Raw genomic sequence first — 21,515 nt, 5'->3', positions numbered from 1 at the left:
TTTTTAATTTTTTTTAACGTTTATTCATTTTTGAGACAGAGAGAGAGACAGACCATGAATGGGGGAAGGTCAGAGAGAGAGGGAGACACAGAATCTGAAACAGGCTCCAGGCTCTGAGCTGTCAGCACAGAGCCCGACGCGGGGCTCGAACTCACGGACCGCGAGATCATGACCTGAGCCGAAGTTGGACGCCCAACCGACTGAGCCACCCAGGCGCCCCAAACATGGGAACATTCTTAAACTATAATGTTAAGCTAAAAAAATCCACAATTGAATATACAGATGGACAATGGTGTACAGGAATGTTCTGCACAGAAAAAGTGAAAAATAAAATCAGAATATTAATAATTTTCTTTAGATGATGAGATTTCCAGTAATTTATTCTTCCTTTTCAACTCAAATTTTCATAATCAGAAAAATCAAGCAACTTTTAAATGTACACTCATAAAATCCCACTCTGCACAACAAGCAGATTCATCTCTATGGTTGGCTTGAGACTACTTCGTTTCAGCCAAAGCACCACACTGGAGTAGACCACAACTTTTAAACTCAGTCATCTTTCTTCCTTCTCTAAATAGCAAAATAAACTGGCCACTAAGTGTTTTAATAGTATGCACAAATAAACCTAACATCTGGTAATGAGACACTGAGCTTTCATCTCACTATCCAGGAAGGATGTTTGAGGGATAATTGAAAAATATCAAAGACTGAATGATTAATTATCCAATTTTTTTAATCATATGAGGTAGTTCCTAAAGGTGGAAGAACAGTAAAATTTTTATTTTTTACTCTGTCCATTAGGTAAGGAAGCACAGCTCTGAAGAATAATATCTTGAAGTTTCAGTAATTAACCTACCCGTGCTTTCCACTTTGCAAAATTAGTTTACCTGCCAACTCAATCTGCCCATGTTCTCCTAACTTTTTAAATGTGAATTGTGGCAATTCTGCAAGCCAGTCTATTGGGCAGTCTGTCAAGAAATAACTGCTACTGTCAATTATGTTTTGTCTTTCCTAATGGAGTTATTGGGGAATATTTCAGGTTTTTAACATTTTTAAATTGACATGTTTATTGATTCTTGCTCTCTTTATGTGCGTTATACACAGTTTTGGCATCCCATGTCAAAACGCTAAACTTTACAGCTTGAAACTCACCACTGCAATAGGTAACTTCCTTAGGTTATTAGCAAATGTCACTAATGCAATTGAATAGCAAGTATTAAAATGAAATGTCTGTCTTTAGACCTTCTTGAGAATCTAAAATAGTAATTATATGCATTAGTGATACTTTCTGACAATGAAGCTCTTAATTTTTTAAATCCAAAGTGGCCTTTTCTACAATTTCTTAGCAAAAAAAATGGAAAGAAGCTGCAATTAGACTATCGAGACCATGTTATCATCATCCATCTTCTTTCAATCCAAAACAGTGGGTGATATAAGAGGGAAAGTTCTAAAGTTCTTTAATTGGAACTAATGCTTATCGACCTCTAGCAACTTTGGCAAAGCTCAAAATAGCAGATAATAGGATGATTAATGCTTTAATCCCCTAACAAAAGGGTGTTGAGCCTGTTACTATTGCTCATTCCCTTCTCATTTTATTTAATTTTGTTTTCCTTGATTCAGAACAGTTGCTTTTAATGGAAGAATCATGTCTAGCCCAACAATGTGCTTGCTACTTGTAGCAAGAGGAAATAGAATGTAGGAATAAGACTGAAAAGACAGGTATTCTGTTAGAATCTGAAAGGTGTTTTCTTTATTTTCATGGTGCTTTGATATTTAATGTGTATTAACTGCCCCTGTTATCTAGTAAAAAACATTGAGAATATATGAAACCTTACCTTTGAGGACTTTCTCTGCTTCTGCAGGACTTATCAGCATGAAGTGCATTTAATACATGCCTAAAATGTACAAGTAGACGACAGAAGATGTCCTTCCTTCACAAAACTTATAACTCTGCGTTGACATATAGGACAACTTAATACACACCTATGAGAGATCAGAAAACACACAACCCAGACTAGTCCTAGAGTATAGGGTAGGTTACTCATATGACAAGAATTCAGGATATCCAGATGACTTAATCAGTTAAAACAACTGACTCTTGATTTTAGCTCAGGTCATGATCTCACAATTCCTGAGATCAAGTCCCACTTTGGGTTCTATGCTGATAGCACGGAGCCTGCTTATGATTTTCTCCCTCTCCTCTGCTCCTCCTCTGCTTTCTTTCTCTCTCTCTCTCTCTCTCTCAAAATAAATAAACATTTCTTTAAAAAAAAAAAAGAACTTAAGGAAAAATTCAGGAGGTTCTTGAATGGCCTCAGAAAGGATTCCTAGAAAATGTTGAATGGGATCCTCTTGAAAGACAGCTTGAGTTTGGATGAGTGGAAAGTTTGGATGCTAGTTCCTTGCAAGATCCATCTCTTACCTCTCTTTTGGCTTGGCTTGGTTTCTACTTGTGTGATTGTAAATTTTTTAGATAAAGAAGTCCTCAAATAAGGAAAGAAAATGCTGGAGAAAATCTTGTGGAACTCAGAGTCTTAACCCTATTTCTCCTCTTACATGATGTAGACTTTGAGAAATTGGCTTGGGTCAAAAATTAAAGTTTTGTTAGATGGTCAGTCAATCAAGGGAAATGCTAAAGAAGCATATCTGTGACCAGCTGATGGGGACAAGTGCCGTATCTTAAGATTCAAGTCTTTACAAACAGCTTCATAAGTCTCTATACCCAACCATGTTGAAGGCAAGCAACAGCTAGCCCTAACATTCCAGCCAGCAGCATGGCTTTATTCATATGAGACACACAACAACAAGCTAGCATTTACTAGTATAAGTTGCAAGTTTTTTCAATAGGTACTCAGCAGCTCCAGTCTACAGAGCAGTTAAAAATTCTGAACTAAATACACCATTAAAAACGTTTAAGTATACATCAGCTTCTTGTACCATCACAGAAAATAATTTGAGTATGCTTTGAGGTTTTCTTTGTTATGAAAATTTTAAATGTTGTCCTCAAGATTTTTGTTTCTCTAACTTAATCCAACATTTTACATGATTATAAGTTGATTTCTGCCTTGGAAATACAACATTCTTCCCGGTCTATTTTCAATCCATTTGGTCTCCGAGATTTATGGGTCCTCCCTTCCCAGCTTCTGTCTCTGCTCCCCAACCTGAACCTTGGAATAATCAGTTCTTTTCCAAGCCACTTGATTCTCTCAGAATGCCTCTAAAGTTTCCCATAGATAGATAGAAAGATAGACAGAGATATAGACATATAGATATATAGGTGATATGGAGACGGAGATGGAGATGGAGGTAAAGGTAGAGGTAGAGGTAGAGATGAATATACGTGCTTCTATTTATGCTTGTCTTTGCTCCTCAGAAACTGCTTATGGCATATTGATTTCTTTTCTTTTGCTAAGAATGAAAAAAAAGAAATATGAAGCTCAGAAAAAAGCTTTCCAAGCTGGGGTTCCTCAAGGTTGAATTTTTTCATTTTGCTAAAATGAGTATTTTACCATTTCTCCCTAGAATCCAAGATTCTTCTCTCATTTCCATTACGGTGGGTATAGTTCTTGTACATTTTCTAATTCTCTCCATTGCCAAATATTGCCCTGAGCTTCTCCATAGACTGACTTGAATAACCTATATGAGACTATTAATGTCATCTTCTGGAGTGCTAAGGAAGCAAGGGAGGATAGTGTCAACGTTCACTGACTAACAAAGGTTACTTCTGCATCATTAAAATCTAATAAATAAAAACTAAAAAGGAATATGAAAAGATTGTCAATGTAATTAGACCCTGAAACAACTCCCATAAGAGTGAATTATTTAAAAGTATTTTAACTTATTGTTCCTCTTCAGCTCTTCACAACAACTTTGAGGCAAAAATAAGACTCTTGGTAGAAAATCCCCCAAGTTGCATGTTTTCCTCTTCAGTCAGATCTGGAGCGGTCAGAATCTTTACTCCCTGTTGCCACCACCATACCCTGCTACTTGATTCCAAAGCCAAGGCCACAGATGGCCACCAAAGAGTTGCCCAAGGAATGCAAATGTCTTTAATTACATGGACAGCCTATGGTGCTATCGGTGGCCAGCTGGACTCAGAGTCCCAGTTTCAAGGCCAAGTTAAGCAAAACTGTTCAAACACAGAGATGTGACATTACTGCTCCTCTCTCTTTAGGCCTGATATGGGTATGGGTATGGGTATGGGTATGGGTATGGGTATGGGTATGGGTATGGGTATGGGGTACCCATCCAAGATGCCAAATCATGGCACAAATAGTCAATAAAATTACCTTTTAATTTGCTCTTTTTTCATTGGTAAAGGAATGTTGTGAGGGAGGCATTTGGGATTTGTAGAGATAAGCACACTAGAATTAGGAGTTTACAGTGCACATATACTCATGAGAGGTCCCAGTGTGGAGAGTGGTGAGAGAAACTCAGTGACTTGCCCAAGGTCACACAAGCATCATAAAACAATAATAAATAATAATATACAATAACAGTTAATAAAAGCATCTCCTCTCCTAGGACTTGTTTCTCAACATTTAGAAGTGTTCTACGGTTGACAAAGCATTTCATCAGGAGCAGAGTAACATGAATTAATGTCTATAATTAATAATATGCACAGCACTTCGAAATTATAGGATTTCATCACCATTGAACTACTTTTTACTAAGAACATCTCTGAAAGGAGAATTGGTAGCTTCATCCTTACTCTTCAGATGAGTCCAACTAACACACTTAGGCTTATAAATTAATGAATAAGAAAGTACTAGCAAGAAGATCAATCTGAAGGAAAAAATAAAATTAATACAGAATAAAGAGAGGTCTATATGAATTAGAATGCATTTCAAGAGTTTTTCTGATTTTAAAAGTTCCCTGTCTTTGTGAAAATGTCATTACTTAAATCTAAGCCAAAGGCCTTGATGATCTCTGAGGGGGCGGAGAGGTAATGTATAAATCACAGAGCAATGTTCTCTAACACAAAATCCTCTTTAATTATATAGAAAGTGAAACACTCTCTATTTTTTCATTTGAATAATAATTAAGTCCCACTGAACTGTTGTTCTCTTTCTCCATTATGTTTATATTCATATGTCACTTCAATGACTGGAAGCACACTAATGCTTTTCTCCCAATCTGATTCTGGATGGGTGACTAGTTTGCTTTTGAAAGAAGAAAGTTCAAAATATAAATAATATATTCTCATTGATTACAGCTTTTAAGCTGGTAACACCTAACATGAAAACACTGCTTTCATATTCACTTAAATAATGCTTTTTACACAACAGGGACCAGAATATTATCAAGTCTTTTATTATGTGAATGTTCTGGTTGAAAAGCAGAAGAATGTCAATGGTGGTAAGTGACACAATTAACCTATTAAAAAATCTTCCACTAGAAGTGGTAAAACAGCCATTGCTCAGTCAGTTAAATGAGAGTATATAAAACACAGTAAACATGCAGAGGAGGGGGGAAAAAAAGTCCTACTCTGTCAGGAACGGATGCAATGACCTTAAGAGTTCCCTTCTCCTTTTATGAGGTTTCAAGATTCTGTCTCCTTTCCTTGTACCTTGAAAAAACATGACCTTTTTGTTGTCAGTTGTTCTGTAATGTAATTGCTAGTCATTAAAGTCATTTGGCTCACAACTAAGACAAGGCAATCAGCCTTGTGGTTTTGTGCAGTTTAGGAACAGGACTTACAGGCCTATGCTAGGATGGGAGGCGGAGGTGTTCCAGAAATCATTTACAAGTGGAGCCTGATATAATCTCAACCCTTTTCTAAGTGTCATTATAAAAGGTCAGCAGCACAAATGCCCCTGAGGTGCTAAGGAGGAGAAAAGAATAAGCAGCTCTCTCTGCTCTACTCCCTACTATAAACCAACCGACACTCCTGCAAAAGGGACATTCCATCACCATCACTTTGGACAAGTTAATCCTGCTCAAAAGTCACCTGTGGGTCCTATTGCCTGCATCATGATACGCAAGGTTTGGATGTAAATAGCCACCATGACTTAATCCTACTCTTGTAAATATTTTTCTTAGGTATTTCCTCTTCTGTATATTCACCTCTCCTTAAGCTTTTCCATGTCTTAGTCCAATGTGTTCCACCTGCTTGAGATGGTCCCTTCCTGTCTGCTACATTTTTTCATGACCCAGCTCAAGTCATAACCCTACAAAGTTTCCCCAATTGCCCCATTTCCTAGTCATCTCACTTCTAAATATTTGTCCTTGCCATTCATTGGCCATTCAGTATATGCTTCCCTGTTATACATCAAGGTTATCACTTTAGTATAACTTTATAGAAGGCAAGTACTATGTGTTAGGCAATATATATATCCTGCATTCACCATAGAGACCAGTACATGGGAATAATAACACTAAATTTGTAGAGCAGTTTGAAATACACAAAGCAGCAGCTCTCAAGTTAGCCAAACTCCTCACAATAGGCACTCCACTGTCCCAGCCTCACCCTGAATCTTCCAAGCCATTGCTCCCCTGTTCTCACCTTTAGCTCTTTATCTGCATTTTATACAGGAAGACACTGAGACTCAAAAAAGTTGATTATCCTGTATTCATGGGTATATGAGGACCTGAAGGCTTGCCCTGGTCTTCTAACTCCAAATCCAGTCATCTACTACACAACCTCCATAATAAGCATTCAAAGCATTTTTGTGGATTTGGATCTTGGCTATAAAGATCAAGTTACTCCAATAACTTGGTAGAGGAGCAAAGGCGTGTGTGTGTGTGTGTGTGTGTGTGTGTGTGTGTGTGTGTGTGTGTTGCATCAAATACTGAGTGCAATGGATTAAAAAAAGTAGTAGCAAAGGTAGCAAATAAATAAACAAATGAACAAATAATAGTTATGATGCCCAGGAGGTTCCAAGTTCTAAGCCTGCCATTAACTAGCTATATGTTCTTCATCAAGTCATCTTTCTTTTTTTTTAAGTTTATTTATTTATTTATTTTGAGAGAGGGAGAGAGAGAGAGTGAGCATACAAGTGGGGAAGGAACAGATAGGGAGAGGGAGACAGACAGAGATAGAAAGAGAGAGAGAGAGAGAGACAGAGAGAGGGAGGGAGAGAGAGAATCCCAAGCAGGCTATACACTGTCAGCCCAGAGCCTGATGTGGGGCTCAAACTCACAAACTGAGGTCATGACCTGAGCAAAATCAAGAGTCAGATGCTTAACTAACTGAGCCAACTAGGTGCCCCATTGGAGTTATCTTTCTATGTCTGAGTCCATTTATTTGTAAAAGGTGGGCTTGAACAAGATAATTTTCGAAGTATCTTCCAGCCCTAACATTCTGTGATTCTGTGTTCAGCTCCAGAAGGACGTTCTACCAGCTCTTCATCCATGTGCCACACTCATATTCTTCATGATACCATATAGGAAGTCCTACTAGCTCTTCATCCATGTGCCACACTCATATTCTTCATGATACCATATAGGAAGTCCTACTAGCTCTTCATCCATGTGCCACACTCATATTCTTCATGATACCATATAGGAAGTCCACGTCAAAGCCTATCTCCTATCTGGGTGCTTAATTCATACAAGTACCCCTTTGATCTCTGCTCCAAATTCCTACCTGGTTCCCCAACCCAGAACAAAGATGGTATGACTCCAAGTCCCTTGTCCTTGGTCCCTCAGTCTGAAACAAGAGAGTCCATAGGCCTGTGAAAAATAGCACCACACTTCAGACCATAATACCTAACCAAGGAATATAAGGATAATTATTACTCACAATGCCAGTAGACAGCAAATGAAATTAAGGTGAGGCTCCTAAGAATCATATTACTTCTTTTAGAATTTATGTAAAGAGAGATCATTTTGTGTCTGGGATTCTTTGGATATATTTGGTATTTAAACCAGGAGTATGGACCTAACAGACTGCTACTATCTTCCATAAATTCTGATTCCAGCATTTATATGTGAAAACAATACAAAACTCTTGAACTTGGAGACTAGATTCTAGTAGGAATTAACTGTGTGACAGCTAATTTGAGACAATTCACCTTATCTTTTTGTACTCAATAAGCCCATATGTGAAATAAGGACAGGGGCTAGGCAAGAGGATTTTAAAGTCATTTACATGTATAATAATCTATCATCTAAATAGTATTGATGAATTTAAAGTAGACTGTTCAAATAAAAAAGATTCAAGCTGAGTTTTGACTTATCTTTATAAGTTGAGTTTTGACTCAAGCTTTAATTCAAGCTGAGTTTTGACTTATCTTTATAGCTATAGGATAGGGGTGTTAAACGGTATATTCAATAAGCCTGATATACAATTTTAATAACTCCACTGCTAAGTATAATGAGTGTAATTCATCCATGTCCAGCTATTTACCTGAATCTTCACGGTGATTTTAGACAACTGGGATTTCTCTATAACTCTGAAAGAAGACAGAAGCCCAAAAAACCTTCAGGAAGCCTTCTTTCCGAGCACTGCTGTGAGGATTAATGAAACAAAGTTCCCTGCTATGAACTTTAATTCTAAGTGATGGCCACAGGAAGGGCTGGAGGAAGCCCAGCAGAAATCAAAATAATAAATTCTCCTTTCATTTTTCTCATTGAATATTGGATAAACAGTAATGAGCTTCAACTTGCTCTTCCTCATTTTTCCAGCTGTAAAATAGGAACTATTTTCCCATAGCCATGGACAGAGTAATCCCATCTCCATCTCTTAACATCATTCCCAAGTCAGCTGCAGGACTTTTCTAGTGCTCTATACAAATTCAAACAAACTCAGCAGCTTGAAACAACATATATACATTATTTCATGGTTTCTGTAGCTCAGGACTCTGGGAACAGCTTAACTGGATCTTCTGCTTAGAGTTTTACAAGGCTGAAATCAAGGTGCTGACTGGGCTGCATTCTCATCTGGAAGCTCAAATGGGGAAGCATCTTCTTCCAAATTCATTTAGATTGTTGACATGATTCACTTCCTTTGGGCTGTATTACTGAGGGTCGTGGGTTTTGCTAGCTATTGGCTGGTCACCCTCAGGTCCTGGAGGCTGCCTGCCGTTTCTAGAGGCCACTTGCAATACAGGCTTCTCTGACATGGCTACTGACTTCATTGGGCCCACAAGGTGAATCTCCAGCTCCAATCTACTAAGACTGAAGTCAAATAATGTAATATAACATAATGCCATCCTATCACCTTTTCCGTGTAAATAACCTAATAATGAGAGGGACATCCCATCATTTTTGCCATATTCTATTGTTTAGAAACAAGTCATAGGTCCTGCTGACAGTCAAGGGGAAAGTATTACACAAGTATGTAGTCTCATCAGAAGGTGAGATTCATTGGGGTCATGTTAGGGTAAGTCTGCCATACTGGACCCTAACAGAAAAATCAATCATCAGGCCCTATAACCAAACTCTCCACTCTTACCAGTGAATTTCTCACTCACCACCCACCCCCACTCTCTTCCCAATCACTATTGCCTCCCCAGTTGTTTTCACAACCCTTAGGCTTAAAGCCAGGCCACACTCACCATAGACACTGTCCATTCATTTTACAAATTTTATTTATCTCCTAATATGAGCAGATCTTATAATAGTGTGATGGACAGAATACTACTACTATTGCTACTGCTACTACCACACACACACACACACACACACACACACACACACACACGATGTCCAGATCCTAATTTCTGAAACCTATGAATATGTTTGGTTAAATGGCAAAGAGGAATTTAGGTAGCAGATGGAATTGACTGTGAATCACCTGACCTGGAGATGAAAGATGTCATACTGATGCAATGTAACCAAGACTCCACCAAAGACCCCATCTGGCTTTGAAGATGGAAAAACACACAAGCCAAAGAATGTGGGCAGCCTCTAGAAGATGTAAAAGATTTCAATGCGAATTCTTCCCTAGAGCATCCAAAAAGCAACTCAGACCTGCCAACACCTTTATTTTAGGTAGCCCTATATCAGACTTCTAACCTCCAGAACTATGAGTTAATAAATTTGTGATGTTTTAAGCCATTAAGTTTGTGGTAATTTGTTATAGCAACAATCAAAAACTAATATTAGTAGGATCTGGAGAAACAAAGACAAAACAGACACAGTCCTTGACTTCAAGAAGTTCTTACCCAAATGGGGCAAGAGACACAGAAATCATTGCACAGCAGAGGATAGATCTCCTACTTGGTGCCTCAGCACCAACATCAATTTGTCAGCACTGCCTACAACCCCCTTCCTCCTGAAGCCATTGCCTGACCTGCTTGTGGCTCTGGGGCAAGAACTTTGCCTCCTTCTGTAATACAGAGGTGGCAGTTTCTGCCTTATATGTTAAAAGAGGAAATGAGACAAACTGAGACCAGTCACGGTATTTCCCACAGGCCCCTACCTGTGTCTGCCATGAGACCTGATGAGATGGGACCCTGAAAACAATCCCTTAGAACCTGCCTGTGGGTTCAGAGGAGCCAGCTCATGTGCACTTTGCTTCTCACCACACCTCCTGCCTTCATGTTTCTAACACTTCCAGGTTAGTGTAAATAACAAGCCAGCCTAGCCCATCATTCCCTCTTTCTGTAGCCTGGTGTCAACCCCACTGTACCTGGGATGCTGAGAGACAAAGGAAGTAAAGGCGAGACACTTTGTGTCTCTGTGCTGGTGGCATAGTCAGGGCTCTGTGGGACCCCAGGGTGCTAGGTGTTTCCCAACCAGAAATTTCCCTGCTCTGCCCTGGCCATGCAAAGAGTTCCTGCCCTTTCCCCCAAGTTCCTGTAAGAGCCAACCCAAGAGCTGACCTCAGGGAGGTGGCTGCTTTATTTGGGGGCAAGACAAACACAGACCACCCACGGTGTTTCCCCGAAGGTCCCCACCTGTGGCCAGAGAGCCATGAAAGTTTTTTAGGTTGGAGCAAACAATGGGAGCCTGCCTGCAGGCTGGGAGGAGCCAGCTCATGGCACTTTGTCTCTCAGCATACCTCCTGCCTTCATGTTTCTAGTACCTCTGGGTTAGTATGAATCATGGGCAAACCCGCTCATCAGTCCCTCTATTGGTACCCTGGGGTGATATGCACAGCCTCTAGGATGCCTAGAAAGATGGATGCTTGAGACACCTTGGGACCCTGTGCTCTGGGACAGTAAGGGTAACTGGATGAGTTGGGTTCCCCAGATGTCTCTGATCATCCAACTTCTCAGCCTTCCCTTGGTCCATAAGGCTAAGGACTTGCTGTGACAGCTGACTTCAGGGCAACTGGAAACTGGGGTTTAGAGATGGGTGGACCTGCAAATCCCACTGAGTCCTCCAGAAGTGTCCAGTGGGGGGCATTTTTTAAAAGGTGGGGGTGGGGGAGGGGGGTGGGGATGGAGGGAATGACAAGGTTTAAAAAAAATTTTTTTACATGTATTTATTTTTGAGAGACAGAGAGACAGAGCACAAGTGGGGAAGGGCAGAGAGAGAAGGAGACAGAATCCGAAGCAGGCTCCAGGCTCTGAGCCGTCAGTACAGAGCCCAATGTGGGGCCCGAACTCACAAACTGCAAGATCGTGACTTCAGCCAAGTCAGATGCCTAACTGACTGAGCCGCCCAGGTACCCCAGGAAATGACAAGGTTTGATGCAGCCAATTCAACACACAACTATAAAGTATTTTACTAAGTGCAAAGAATAGGAGATACAAAAAAACAATAAAACTGATTCTTACCCTCAGAGATTTTAAACGCCTACAGATACACACATTCATAAATTTCATCCCATGATAAGTGCTATAATAGAACCACATACACAGTCCCTTGGGAATACAGATAAGTAGTAATTAATTATGCTGAGAAAGATGGATGGGAGGGAGTGATATAAAGTTCCAGACAAAGGGTGAGCTGTTAAATGGACCTTGAAGAGTGACTAGGAGTATGCCAAATAGAGGAAGAAAGTGAAGCAGAGAAAACAACATGAAAATGCATGACAGAGTAAAAAAAATAATAATAACACATGGTATATTTAAGAAATATGAAGTGGTCCAAGTAATTAGAACCCAAGATACAAGGGAAGAGAAGGAATGAGGCGACATCAAAGTAAGATGGACAAGGTTAGGAAGAGTCAATGGAGGAACATCATATGTCATGCCCATAGACGTAGCCTTCAGACCCATAAGGAAGTGGACCATGAAGGGTATAACCCCACACATGTTTTACAGTTACTCTGGTCACAGTATGGAGACTGGACTGGAAGGGTGCAAAAGGAAGCAGAAGACAGGCCACTGCCATGGACCAGGAGACAATCAGGAGGACTTGACTTAAGTCAGTGAGCATGGAAGTAGAGAGGAAGAAAGAATTTTTGAGAGCTTTGTTTGAAATGGGAGCAAAGGAGGTAAGGAAAAGGAATTAGATTCCTTCCAGGTTTCTTCTTAGGCAACCTTGTGGGGAGTGATGATGTAAACCATGTTTCTCAAGTCAGGATGGAGCGGGGGAGTTAGAATGGGTTATGGTTCTTGTTAAAATGCACAGGGGCACACCCCCAGACCTGGGTCGGACTGGGACACGGCCATACACCAAACTAGAGAAGACAGGTAGAGGAGCAGATTTTAAGAAATGATATGCAATTAAATTATTTAGTGAGAACAGAATGAGCAGTCTGAATTCTTTTCAGTCTGAATTCTTAGGGGAAGGAGCTATATAAATTTAAGCTGTGTTATCTCTAAAAGAAAACTCTCTGTCAAAAGCTAATCTGACTTGGATTCATTGGATTTGCATTATCTGAGAAATTTGTCAAAGAATGATAAGTTATTGGCTAGAATCTAGCAGCTACTTCAAATCCAGAGCATCCTAATGTCAAATGTAACAAGGTTCTACTAATAGAGAGACAAATATATATGGGGAGATACAACATTATTTTAGCTGCCAAAACAAACAAAAATTTTTAATAAATTACATATAAATTACCAAAATAATCATCATGTTTTACTTAATGGGAGAGTTACAGGAAGAGAGAGAAGCTAAAAGTGACATTCTTTGTGGAAATTACCTAATTTTTTTTTTAAATCCGACATTATGGAGACTCTGGTTAGTTCATACTTATGTCTCACTGATTACCTTCTTTACCCTTCTCTGTTTAGATGTCCATGAGTGTGTGATGACTCAAATGCTCACACTTGTCTGTGCAAATGCATGGCCCTTGATTTTTTTTTTCCATTTGTTTTACTGTATAAGCAATAAAGAGATTGTTGCTAACTGGAAAATTATCGTTTAAGGTCATAATTTTATAGATCCTGAGGACAGGTAAAGAAAAGTTTGAAAATCCCAAATGACCCAGGCTCATTTGTCATGGATGTTGTTATGGGGACACAGACCTTTATCACCAGTGCATTAAAACTCAAGGGGGCATTTTAGAAAATTCATAAGTGTTGAGAGACAGAGAAGCAGAGAAAGTCTGGAAGATGCATATGTTACTATAAGAATTTTGTGAAATCATAGTGGGGATGAAGCCACTTCTCTGCTGACAGAGCTCACCTCTGAAAAAGAAAGGCATCTGCAGTGGCTCAATAGTCATTACTAGTCTCATGAATTCTTTATATTTACTGTTTATTGTGCACATACTATGTGCCGAGCTCTGGGCTACAACCATAGGATGCTTTCTTCCACCATTATTACTATTATCAATAATTTGTTAAGTTTCTGCCCTGTACTTGGCACTGAGCCAAGTGTCCTTACACTCAAGGAATTAACAGATTGAAATTTAAGTAAGTGGATTTACAAAACACTAACGCACAAACCTAGTATTACTACTACTTTAAAATTAATCCATTTTTACATAAAGCAGTCACCTTTCCTCTGACGGAGAGCACAGCTCCCCATCCTGGTTATTATTAAGGTGCTGGCAGCCCATGACACACATCCATGGCACTGCAAATACCTATGTTCAGAAGAAAAGTAAAAGAGAGCTTGCCCTTCCACCATCTGCATGTCTCATGTTTAAAAGCTGATAATTTGAAGCTCAAAGAAATGTAGTAAATACCTTTCCTACAGTAAGTTAGCCAGTGAGGGAAGAGTTGGATCCAGAAGGCAGGTCTCCCATTTCCAGAGTTATTCCAACAGTTCCTCCAACCTTGCCGTCAGAGGTGGTCTTTGACATAAGCTAAGGAATGCTGTGTTTGCCTGCTTCTTAGCATGTTACTCTTACCTGTGTGCTGTTTTCTAATGAAAATGTAAACACATGGCCATCCATGTGTGTGTCCTGAGCTGCTTCTCCAGTCCAAGGAAAGAGTTTGAATCAATGTTTCCATCCACTCTTACATGGACTAATAGCACAATATTACAGTTGACAGAATTTAAGAATAACTTTTGTAGTGGGGCACCTGGGTGGCTCAGTCAGTTAAGTGTCCGACTTCAGCTCGAGTCATGATCTCTCGATTCTCTGAGTTCAAGCCCTGCATCAGGCTCTGTGCTGACAGCTCAGGGCCTGGAGCTTGCTTCAGATTCTCTGTCTCCTTCTCTCTCTCTCTCTCTCTCTCTCTCTCTCTCTCTCTCTCTCTCTCTGCCCTGCCCCCTACACACTCATGCTGTCTCACTCTCCCAAAAGTAAATAAACATTAAAATTTTTTTTAAAAAAAGAATAACTTCTGTAGTGATGGAGAAAGACTTTTTAATACAGAACTGACCAAATGAAACTTATGTCCTTGCACCTCACAACTTAAAGTGAAGTCAGTGGATGAGCCATCACTCAGGAGCTTGTTAGAAATGCAGGATCTCACATCCATCTGAGAATTTCTGAATCAGAATCTGCATTTGAATGAGATGTCCAGTTGACTCACATGTACACTAAATTTTAGAAAGCATTGTTCTAGACCTCATGAGCATCAAGTCAACAGAACTTCCCAACTGCAGTGTGACAAATGGGTAATATTGTGCTTAATTAACGACTTCCTCAGCTCTCATTAGAGGTGGACAAAGTCTGGATCATTCAAAGCTACTAGGCCAGCCTCCTCCAAGCATGTGCAGTCTTGTCCACCGATCCTAGTGTGCCATACAAACACAAGCCTGCGTTTCTTATATGTACTGTGCACACACAAAAAATGGTTACGTAAGTTTCATCTACTCTCTACATGAAAAGATTAAGTAGCAAGTACTGTTCTAGCCAGTACCTGAACTTGAACAAGTGTTAGAAACATGAATTCAATTCTGTAAAGTGCTTTGATATCATGAAATATGTCATAAAAGCATCAAACGGTTCAATATCAACACTAACAAGACACACTGGAATTCCAGAAATACCATAGCTGCTCCTTTGTTTTGAAGACTTCCTATTTGGTTTCCCAGGAGGCAAGACAATATCTCAACCAACTGCTTTCTAAAAGTGACTTTGGAATAAGTTTGAGGCATCTCTTTTTATGTGATTGGAAATGAAATCCACTACAGTAAAATAGAAGATGATATAGCACATGCTAGGAATGAGGGGAAGCCAGGCTTATAAAATAGCCCCTTACATTTTCCTATTACGAAAAGATCCACATCTTATTTCTTCTCCAGAAAGATTTGATTCTATATGCTTGTTGGAAAGGGAGTATCACTATTAATGAAAGTATGTCAAGTCCATAACTCAGATTCTTGGTAATGCAAGGGACTCCAGGACAAACCAACCATCTGAGGCACTCAGCCATCCTTATCTCAGAAAAACTCCTATCTTCTAGTGCTAACAAATACAGTCATCATCAGCCACAAGTAGCTATTTACATTTAAATATAAATTAGTTTAAATTTAAATATAAATTTATTTAAATTAAGCAGAATGAAAAATTCAGTTTCTAATTTGCATTTACTACATTTCAAGTGTTCAAAAGCCACATATGAGTAGTGGCTACCATAGTGGATATATAGGAAGTTTTATTGGAAGGCTCTACTCTAGACTTTCCAAATAAACTATATTCCTCCCCTAAATTCCTATAGGAAAAGAGGCAAAGGGCCTTTTTTGTTTGTTTGTTTGTTTATCACATCACTGTTCTTAGCACAACTGTCTTCAGCCTGGTAAAATAAAACCATACGCCAACTACACATGTTCTCTCAAGAATCTCCTCCTTCCATCACTGCTCCATATCCCCAGGGTTAGGAGCTAGTGAGACTTCCCCACCACTGTACGAGGACTATGGGCCCATGGCAGACACCAGAAGAAATAGAGTTTTCTAACCATGCTCCATGACCTCTCTTTTTATAGTAAAGTCTTGAAGCATGCCACTCCATTCCTACACCACCCCTAAAACTCTACCAAATTGGCCACCATTAAAAGATTAAGTTATGCCTGTTAACTCATTAATTCAATTCTCACAAATACTTCCATTCATGAAGTCATCCATTCTACAAATATGTATTGAAAGGCAACTATATCCCAGGCACTGTGCTAGGCACAGAAGATCTACTGATGGACAACACAGTTATGGTGTCTTTCCTCATGGCACTGATAGGCTAACAGGAAACAGCACATAAGTGATTATAAGTGTGGTAAGTACAACACAGGGGATGTAGCAAACGATCTAACAGGAAGGCCTGACCTAGTCTTCTGGGATAGGAAAGGCCTCCTGAGCTATTGATATTTAAGGTGAGATCCGAAAGAGAAAACCTAGTTAGAGAAAAAGAAGAAGAGCATTCCAAACCATGGTAACGGGAATTGAAAGAGAGTCAGTGTGACTGGCTCATAGAGACCAAGCAGAGAGTAGCAGAGATCATGGTCAGGCCAAGTGTGTCATCATCTTATTGGCATTTCCAAAGTCACTCTGGCTACAAAGAATGGATAAGAAGGTAAAAAAATAGATTCATGGAGATTATTTCAGAAGTTCTGTATAAGACCATGGGCTATGATCAAGGCATAGTAAAAGTGGACAGGGTAGTAAAAACTTGGAGGTGGAATCAATAGGCCCTAAGACTGAATGGAGGAAGGGAGAGTTTAAAATATGACTCCCAGATTTCTAGTTTTAGGGATGGCTTGTTTGGTAAGATGGCAAACACTGTAAAAGGAGGGGGTTGTGGAAGACCAGGCACTAAAGTTAATTTGGAGACTGATATCTGTGAAACTTCGAAAATGGCGTTCTCAGTAGGCAGCAGATAGATGTGTGGGTCATCAGCAGGAGTGTAGATGACACAGAAACCACTAGAGTCCCTGAAATCATCTCAGGAGAGAACACAGATTAAAAAGAAGCAGAGGCCCCCCCACAGCCCTACAATGTGCCTCCTGCAGGGCTGTGGCTGCTTTCTGAGGAGGGCAGCCCTGCCTCCAAAAGATCTGCCATCAAATAAATGCTCCATTCGGAACCACCCAAGATTAAATCTCAGCCATCAAGCATTTGAGGTTGGCAAGATGCTGTTTTTCCAAGTTTTTCTACAATATTTGAAATATTTGGATACTTTCAGATCTCCATTCCTGTCCCTGGCTTAAAGCAGATACTTAGTATTCAAACTAGATTTCTGGCCGGTCCTGTCCAGAGGAGCCGTCTTCTCCCCATTCCTTGAGATGCACTGCCATCTGGTGGCCATCATCTGGCAGAAGCATTCTTACCCTTCTCTTCTTTTGTGTTGGCTTGAGATGCACACACCCTCTAGGTTGAATCTTACCCAAACCATTTTTAGCTTCTTTCATGGTATCATTGAACTCCAAATGTAATTGAACAGGAAGGCCAAGTAGTACTAAAAGCAATGGCTCGTTTTTTCACCTCCTTTCTTCAAATATTGTTTTATGCAACCTTCAGAACATGTAGGCATTGTTAATGGAAACAAGAAATATGGATTGTAAAAGTGCTCATAATTGCTATAATACCATAGATGTGTTCCTGATAATGATATTAATCACATTTTTAATTGATTTATAGAATTCAATTAGTTCATGATTGGTCCCCCCCCCCCTACTTTTAACTCAATTCTGGGCAACTAAATGTAGATAATGGCTGATATGCCAACATAGTTGTTTTATTTCATGGTTTCAGTGTCAGTCATAAGCTTTAGAATATAGCTCCAGTTTTAAGAGACAACAGTAAACTAACTCATATATACTTTTCTATTTTTTCGTACCTCTTCCCTTAATATATAAAATAATGCAAAAAATAATTATTTTGCATTTTAGTAATGGGCTCAATCATGACACTAGTGCCCTCTGTACATCATGCTATGATATACAACCACATCCTAATGAAACAGGTTTCAATTTGGCTAAATTTCAATCAAAAAGCAGTAATCTAAGATGGAATTATATAAACCGATAGCATCACCACTGTTTATTGTAATTCAGCAAACCATAAAAGAGAATGTAATTCTATTTCTTTTTTGTTCACACTTCCCAATTATATATAGATAACACAAAATAATTACATAGTTCCTATTTTTCTGAGAATCTCTAAATGGCAAAAGATTCAACGCCCATGTGTCATCTGAGTCATATATATATATAACATTCAGTTTTTAAGAGAGATGAAACCCAACCGAAGTCAAAAATCGATGCAAAATTCAACAAATGACAAAATCATGAAACAAAAGGACCAGTATTTTTTTAAATTTTTTTTAATGTTTATTTTTGAGAGAGAGACAGTGCATGAGCGGGGGAGGGGCAGAGAGAGAGGGAGACACAGAATCTGAAGCAGGCTCCAGGCCCTGAGCTGTCAGCACAGAGCCCGATGCGGGGCTCAAACCCACAAACTGCGAGATCATGACCTGAGCTGAAGTCGGATGCCCAACCGACTGAGCCACCCAGGCACCCCCAAAAGGACCAGTATTAAACCATGTGCTTTCTTAATTATTTGAGCTCCCTATAATTCAGATGTTTACTTTAAAAATTCTCTATAAGATAGGTCTGTTTTTTTATCTGAAAGATGTCCAGAATTCCTAATACTTTAAGACCTACCACAATCATTGATTGAATCATTGGTGAATAAATAGGAAGAGTGCTGGACGGCATAGCACTAGGAGGTGAACTGAATAAAAAAAATTCCGGTCCTTCATTAACTTGAAACCTGATGTAGCCCAAGTATAAATCAAATAACACAGAAGATGGGAAAGCACTGTGAAAATTATAAATCATGAAAACCTAAAGAAGAAACGTTCTCATAATAAGGAGAGGAGAGTTGCATCCCAAACAACATGGTAGAGGAGAGCTCATCACGAACACACTGGTACAAACCGACAAAGTAAATTAGATAAGAAAATACGCAGCAGAAGCTAAAAACTTATGATAGCTGCAAGAGTAAGAACTGGCTTTGATATTTGTCACTAATTTTTGAGGATTCACTGTTTGTGAGGCAGCTGAATAAAGCCCCTTATCCTTGTTTGTTTTCATCGTAATTCTCTGATTTTCTTTCCATCTTAATTCCCAGAATAACTCTGGAGCAGCAACCAAACAGAAAACAGAAGGCCAGCAGCACCTCTCTAAATACTGTTCTGCCGTGTGGTGAGCAGTGGTGTGCGGCCAGTTGATGCTTGCAGTAAATTATGTGAAACATCCATCCCCCAAGTGTCCTGTGAGGCTGTACAGGGAAGCTCATAGCACATATCTGAAGGATCTCTTTGCTCAGGAAGGTTTAAACAAAGTTCAAACAAAATTTGCTCCCCAGTGGATAATCTTAAATCAAAATCAGAATGCCACAGGCTTGATTCATGAGCCTATAAAACCCTATGAGTCCTGACACATAGAGACACATTCTCAGATTCCCAGCAATCCTTCTTCTGCTCTTTCCTCTAATAACATCAACTTCCCTTGGGTCATCATCACCTCCCAGCAGTTTGTGTAGGAAAAGTAGGATTGCAGGAGAAATAAAGCTCCTCATACAGAATGCATTTCTTTAAAATACCTGAATGTTCCTTTGGTTTCTTGGGGGATAAATCTAAAATTAGCCTCGAGTCCACAGCCAAAGATGTACTTTCTTGCTGCTCTGTTCATGTCCACAAATTCTGAGGTCATCTGCAACACCAAGTACCCTACAGTGATTTATATCCTACAGGATTTGCCTTTCATGGCAAATGGCTATTGGGCAACCCATATGAGGATGTCTGCCTCATCCAGCCCTGTCTCAGCTGCCTTATTAATAGGTATACCACAGCCTGGTGGCTTAAACAACAGAAGTTTATTTTCTCTCAGCTCTAAAGTCTGGAAGTCTAGAGTCAAGGTGCCAGCATGGTTGGTTTCTCGTGAGACTACTCTTCTCAACCTGCAGACAAAGGCGTCCTGCTATTTCCTCACATGGCCTTTCCTCTGTGTGTGTGCAAGGAGACAGAGTTCTAGTGTTTCTTCCTGTTCTTATAAGGGCACTAGTCTGTTAGATAAGGGCCCACCCCATGACCTCATTTAACCTTAATTAGCTCCTTAAATGCCCTATTTCCAGATACAGCTCCATTAGAAGTTGGGTCTTCAACATATGATTTTGTGGGAACACAAGTCCATAACAAACCCATATTTATTGAGATCCTGATATGAGAAAGATATGGTACTTGACTCAGGAAATACAGATATGAATAAGACATTATCTCTAGCCTCAAACAGTATCCCTTAATGTGGGGAGATCAACATGTGTACAACTATCTAGGGCCCAAATCAGCTGTGAAAAGCTTGAATATTAGAATCTAAGAGTGAACAGATGCTAGAGAACAAAGAGCCAGTGGATGAGTTTAAACAAAGGGTGTGATATGTCCTTTAGAACGATCATTCAGGTCACTGTGAGGAGAGTGAAACGAAGAGAAGATACTGGAAGCAAAAGGAAAGTCAGTAGTCTCCTATTAGCCCAGAAGGTGAAGAAAGAAGATTCAAACGATATCACAGAAATAGGATTGAAGATAAGGCACAGATCGGAGAGACTCTTAAGAAATAGTCCAGAAATTTGGGGGAAATAATGATTTCTGTCACAAAGGGCTTCTGGGGAAGCTTTACTTACTTATATTTAAAATTTAAAGATGTTAGACATTGTCAGGGGACACTGAGGGGAAGGACCTATTAGTAAATCTCCAACAGACTTCACTACTAATACATGCCTCGATATGTACTTAGAAATTAATATCCTAGAGTTACACTGTAAGCTCTAAAGCTGTCTTACGCTCAGAGACAAAATTAGTTGTAGGCACAACCAGGCTGAGGGAGGCCTGATTGTGCCTACAAACACAACTAAGGTGGAGTAGCTGCAGTAAACCCAGTTCAGTCTGAATCTAAAACGTACCATCCTTACCACTGCTGCTGCCTAAGCTTTATATCCATGATACATTATTCCACTGGGCACCCAACTCCATGCCTTGGAATCCTCCTTCTCCCTAAATTCTTCCTAAATCACCCAGTACGTCACAGAGGCACAGAGACTGGCAAGACTTCCTTTATTATTTTTTTAATAATAATATTATTAAAATATTAAATATTTTTGAGAGAGAGTATGTGTGAATAGGGGAGGGGCAGAGAGAGAGGGAGACAGAGAATCCGAAGCAGGCTCCACACTGTCAGAGCAGAGCCTGATGCAGAGCATAAACCCATGAACCCTGAGATCATGACATGAGCTAAATCAGATGCCCAACCAACTGAGCCACCCAGGTGCCCCTGCAAGCCTT

General features: G+C 39.7%; 1 protein-coding gene across 13 annotated transcripts in view; it reads right to left on the bottom strand.

The window, feature by feature from the left end:
* ZPLD1 (zona pellucida like domain containing 1) overlaps positions 1–21,515 on the bottom strand; it is a 546,704-nt gene that overhangs the window by 210,707 nt on the left and 314,482 nt on the right. Inside the window, exon 1 of one of the 13 annotated variants that reach the window (XM_045036882.1) lies at positions 1,836–2,177. The exons of the other annotated variants lie outside the window; for them this stretch is intronic. The gene's annotated coding sequence lies outside the window, so the exon portion shown is untranslated. Of the gene's footprint in view, positions 1–1,835; positions 2,178–21,515 lie in introns of those variants that run through there. 13 annotated transcript variants of the gene reach the window in all.

The sequence above is a fragment of the Felis catus genome, chromosome C2 (assembly GCF_018350175.1).
Source record: "Felis catus isolate Fca126 chromosome C2, F.catus_Fca126_mat1.0, whole genome shotgun sequence".
Taxonomy (NCBI): Eukaryota; Metazoa; Chordata; class Mammalia; order Carnivora; family Felidae; genus Felis; species Felis catus.
This window is presented reverse-complemented; position numbering and strand designations above follow the sequence as displayed.